Genomic DNA, 5,768 nt, shown 5'->3' on the forward strand with positions numbered 1-5,768 from the left:
GGAGAGAAGCCCAAGCAAGACGCGCCCAGAGGAGCGTCTTGCCACATGTCAACACTGGGTCTGACTGAGCGCCTCCAGTAGAGAGGCCCAAGCAAGACAAGCCCCGAGGAGCGTCTTGACATATGTCAACACTGGGTCGGACTGAGGGCCTCCATGAGAGAAGCCCAAGAACCAGAGGTGACATGTGGCAAGACGCTCCTCGGGGCGCGTCTTGCTTGGGCCTCAAGACGCTCCTCGGGGCACGTCTTGCTTGGGCCTCTCTCCTGGAGGCGCTGAGTCAGACCCAGAGGAGACATGTGTCAAGATGCTCCTCGGGGCGCGTCTTGCTTGGGCCTCTCTCCTGGAGGCGCTCAGTCAGACCGAGTGCTGACATGTGGCAAGACGCTCCTCCGGGCGCGTCTTGCTTGGGCCTCTCTCCTGGAGGTGCTCAGTCAGACCCAGTTTTCACATGTGGCAAGACGCTCCTCGGGGCGCCTCCATGAGAGAAGCCCAAGCAAGACGCGCCCCGAGGATAGTCTTGCCACATGTCAACACTCGGTCTGACAGAGGGCATTCAGGAGAGAGGCCGAAGCAATACGCGCCCCGAGGAGCGTCTTGCCACATGCCAACACTGGGTCTGACTGAGCGCCTCCATGAGAGAAGCCCAAGCAAGACGCGCCCCGAGGATAGTCTTGCCACATGTCAACACTCGGTCTGACAGAGGGCATTCAGGAGAGAGGCCGAAGCAATACGCGCCCCGAGGAGCGTCTTGCCACATGTCACCACTGGGTCTGACTGAGCGCCTCCAGGAGAGAGGCCCAAGCAAGACGCGCCACGAGGAGCATCTTGCCACGTGTCAACACTGGGTCTGACTGAGCGCCTCCAGGAGAGAGGCCCAAGCAAGATGTGCCCCGAGGAGCGTCTTTCCACGTGTCACCACTGGGTCTGACTGAGCGCCTCCAGGAGAGAGGCCCAAGCAAGACGCGCCCCGAGGAGCGTCTTGCCACATGTCAACACTGGGTCTGACTGAGCGCCTCCAGGAGAGAGGCCCAAGCAAGACACGCCCCGAGGAGCGTCTTGCCACATGTCAACACTGGGTCTGACTGAGCGCCTCCAGGAGAGAGGCCCAAGCAAGACGCGCCCCGAGGAGCGTCTTGCCACATGTCAGCACTGGGTCTGACTGAGCGCCTCCAGGAGAGAGGCCCCTGCAAGACGCGCCCCGAGGAGCGTCTTGCCTTATGTCAGCACTCGGTCTGACTGAGCGCCTCCAGGAGAGAGGCCCAAGCAAGACGCGCCCCGAGGAGCGTCTTGCCACATGTCAACAATGGGTCTGACTGAGGGCCTCCAGGAGAGAGGCCCAAGCAAGATGCGCCCGGAGGAGCGTCTTGCCACATGTCAACACTGGGTCTGACAGAGGGCCTCCAGGAGAGAAGCCCAAGCAAGACGCGCCCCGAGGAGAGTCTTGACACATGTCAACACTCGGTCTGACGGAGGGCATTCAGGAGAGAGGCCGAAGCAATACGCGCCCCGAGGAGCGTCTTGCCAAATGTCACCACTGGGTCTGACTGAGCGCCTCCAGGAGAGAGGCCCAAGCAAGACGCGCCCCGAGGAGCGTCAGGCTACATGTCACTACTCGGTCTGACTGAGCGCCTCCAGGAAAGAGGCCCAAGCAAGACTTGCCCCGAGGAGCGTCTTGCCACATGTCAACAATGGGTCTGACTGAGGGTCTCCAGGAGAGAAGCCCAAGCAAGACGCGCCCAGAGGAGCGTCTTGCCACATGTCAACACTGGGTCTGACTGAGCGCCTCCAGTAGAGAGGCCCAAGCAAGACAAGCCCCGAGGAGCGTCTTGACATATGTCAACACTGGGTCGGACTGAGGGCCTCCATGAGAGAAGCCCAAGCAAGACGCGCCCCGAGGAGAGTCTTGCCACATGTCAACACTCGGTCTGACAGAGGGCATTCAGGAGAGAGGCCGAAGCAATACGCGCCCCGAGGAGCGTCTTGCCACATGTCACCACTGGGTCTGAATGAGCGCCTCCAGGAGAGAGGCCCAACCAAGACGCGCCCCGAGGAGTGTCTTGCCACATGCCAACACTGGGTCTGACTGAGCGCCTCCAGGAGAGAGGCCCAAGCAAGACGCGCCACGAGGAGCATCTTGCCACGTGTCAACACTGGGTCTGACTGAGCGCCTCCAGGAGAGAGGCCCAAGCAAGATGTGCCCCGAGGAGCGTCTTTCCACGTGTCACCACTGGGTCTGACTGAGCGCCTCCAGGAGAGAGGCCCAAGCAAGACGCGCCCCGAGGAGCGTCTTGCCACATGTCAACACTGGGTCTGACTGAGCGCCTCCAGGAGAGAGGCCCAAGCAAGACACGCCCCGAGGAGCGTCTTGCCACATGTCAACACTGGGTCTGACTGAGCGCCTCCAGGAGAGAGGCCCAAGCAAGACGCGCCCCGAGGAGCGTCTTGCCACATGTCAGCACTGGGTCTGACTGAGCGCCTCCAGGAGAGAGGCCCCAGCAAGACGCGCCCCTGAGGAGCGTCTTGCCTTATGTCAGCACTCGGTCTGACTGAGCGCCTCCAGGAGAGAGGCCCAAGCAAGACGCGCCCCGAGGAGCGTCTTGCCACATGTCAACAATGGGTCTGACTGAGGGCTTCCAGGAGAGAGGCCCAAGCAAGATGCGCCCGGAGGAGCGTCTTGCCACATGTCAACACTGGGTCTGACAGAGGGCCTCCAGGAGAGAGGCCCAAGCAAGACGCGCCCCGAGGAGCGTCTTGCCACATGTCACCTCTGGTTCTGACTGAGCGCCTCCAGGAGAGAGGCCCAAGCAAGACGCGCCCCGAGGAGCGTCTTGCCACATGTCAACACTGGGTCTGACTGAGCGCCTCCAGGAGAGAGGCCCAAGCAAGACACGCCCCGAGGAGCGTCTTGCCACATGTCAATACTGGGTCTGACTGAGCGCCTCCAGGAGAGAGGCCCAAGCAAGACGCGCCCCGAGGAGCGTCTTGCCACATGTCAGCACTGGGTCTGACTGAGCGCATTCAGGAGAGAGGCCCAAGCAAGACGCGCCCCGAGGAGCGTCTTGCCTTATGTCAGCACTCGGTCTGACTGAGCGCCTCCAGGAGAGAGGCCCAAGCAAATTGTGCCCCGAGGAGCGTCTTGCCACATGTCAACAATGGGTCTGACTGAGGGCCTCCAGGAGAGAGGCCCAAGCAAGATGCGCCCGGAGGAGCGTCTTGCCACATGTCAACACTGGGTCTGACTGAGCGCCTCCAGGAGAGAGGCCCAAGCAAGACGCGCCCCGAGGAGCGTCAGGCCACATGTCACTACTCAGTCTGACTGAGCGCCTCCAGGAGAGAGGCCCAAGCAAGACGCGCCCCGAGGAGCGTCTTGCCACATGTCAGCACTGGGTCTGACTGAGCGCCTCCAGGAGAGAGGCCCCAGCAAGACGCGCCCCGAGGAGAGTCTTGCCACATGTCAACACTGGGTCTGACTGAGCGCCTCCAGGAGAGAGGCCCAAGCAAGACGCGCCCCGAGGAGCGTCTTGCCACATGTGAACACTGGGTCTGACTGAGCGCCTCCAGGAGAGAGGGCCAAGCAAGACGCGCCCGAGGAGCGTCTTGCAACATGTCAGCACTCGGTCTGACTGAGCGCCCCCAGGAGAGAGGCCCAAGCAAGACGCGCCCCGAGGAGCATCTTGACACATGTCTCCTCTTGGTCTGACTGAGCGCCTCCAGGAGAGAGGCCCAAGCAAGACGTGCCCCGACGAGCATCTTGCCACATGTCAGGAGAGAGGCCGAAGCAATACGCGCCCCGAGGAGCGTCTTGCCACATGTCACCACTGGGTCTGAATGAGCGCCTCCAGGAGAGAGGCCCAACCAAGACGCGCCCCGAGGAGTGTCTTGCCACATGCCAACACTGGGTCTGACTGAGCACCTCCAGGAGAGAGAACCAAGCAAGACGCGCCACGAGGAGCGTCTTGCCACGTGTCAACACTGGGTCTGACTGAGCGCCTCCAGGAGAGAGCCCCAAGCAAGATGTGCCCCGAGGAGCGTCTTTCCACGTGTCACCACTGGGTCTGACTGAGCGCCTCCAGGAGAGAGGCCCAAGCAAGACGCGCCCCGAGGAGCGTCTTGCCACATGTCAACACTGGGTCTGACTGAGCGCCTCCAGGAGAGAGGCCCAAGCAAGACACGCCCCGAGGAGCGTCTTGCCACATGTCAACACTGGGTCTGACTGAGCGCCTCCAGGAGAGAGGCCCAAGCAAGACGCGCCCCGAGGAGCGTCTTGCCACATGTCAGCACTGGGTCTGACTGAGCGCCTCCAGGAGAGAGGCCCCAGCAAGACGCGCCCCGAGGAGCGTCTTGCCTTATGTCAGCACTCGGTCTGACTGAGCGCCTCCAGGAGAGAGGCCCAAGCAAGACGCGCCCCGAGGAGCGTCTTGCCACATGTCAACAATGGGTCTGACTGAGGGCCTCCAGGAGAGAGGCCCAAGCAAGATGCGCCCGGAGGAGCGTCTTGCCACATGTCAACACTGGGTCTGACAGAGGGCCTCCAGGAGAGAGGCCCAAGCAAGACGCGCCCCGAGGAGCGTCTTGTCACATGTCACCTCTGGTTCTGACTGAGCGCCTCCAGGAGAGAGGCCCAAGCAAGACGCGCCCCGAGGAGCGTCTTGCCACATGTCAACACTGGGTCTGACTGAGCGCCTCCAGGAGAGGCCCAAGCAAGACACGCCCCGAGGAGCGTCTTGCCACATGTCAACACTGGGTCTGACTGAGCGCCTCCAGGAGAGAGGCCCAAGCAAGACGCGCCCCGAGGAGCGTCTTGCCACATGTCAGCACTGGGTCTGACTGAGCGCATCCAGGAGAGAGGCCCAAGCAAGACGCGCCCCGAGGAGCGTCAGGCCACATGTCACTACTCAGTCTGACTGAGCGCCTCCAGGAGAGAGGCCCAAGCAAGACGCGCCCCGAGGAGCGTCTTGCCACATGTCAGCACTGGGTCTGACTGAGCGCCTCCAGGAGAGAGGCCCCAGCAAGACGCGCCCCGAGGAGAGTCTTGCCACATGTCAACACTCGGTCTGACAGAGGGCATTCAGGAGAGAGGTCCAAGCAATACGCGCCCCGAGGAGCGTGTTGCCACATGTCACCACTGGGTCTGAATGAGCGCCTCCAGGAGAGAGGCCCAACCAAGACGCGCCCGAGGAGCGTCTTGCAACATGTCAGCACTCGGTCTGACTGAGCGCCCCCAGGAGAGAGGCCCAAGCAAGACGCGCCCCGAGGAGCATCTTGACACATGTCTCCTCTGGGTCTGACTGAGCGCCTCCAGGAGAGAGGCCCAAGCAAGACGTGCCCCGACGAGCATCTTGCCACATGTCAACACTGGGTCTGACTGAGTGCCTCCATGAGAGAAGCCCCAGCAAGACGCGCCCCGAGGAGCGTCTTGCCACATGTCAACACTGGGTCTGACTGAGCACCTCCAGGAGAGAGGCCCAATTAAGAAGCGCCCCAAGGAGCGTCTTGCCACATGTCAACACTGGGTCTGACCGAGCGCCTCCAGGAGAGAGGCCCGAGGAGCATCTTGCCACATGTCACCTCTGGGTCTGACTGAGCGCCTCCAGGAGAGAGGCGCAAGCAAGAAACGCCCGAGGAGCGTCTTGACACATGTCAACACTGGAACTGACTGAGCGCCTCCAGGAGAGAGGCCCCAGCAAGACGCGCCCCGAGGAGCATCTTGCCATATGTCAGCACTCGGTCTGACTGAGCGCCTCCAGGAGAGAGGCCCAAGCAAGAAG

Source organism: Nothobranchius furzeri, unplaced genomic scaffold (assembly GCF_043380555.1).
Source record: "Nothobranchius furzeri strain GRZ-AD unplaced genomic scaffold, NfurGRZ-RIMD1 Scf035, whole genome shotgun sequence".
Classification (NCBI taxonomy): domain Eukaryota; kingdom Metazoa; phylum Chordata; class Actinopteri; order Cyprinodontiformes; family Nothobranchiidae; genus Nothobranchius; species Nothobranchius furzeri.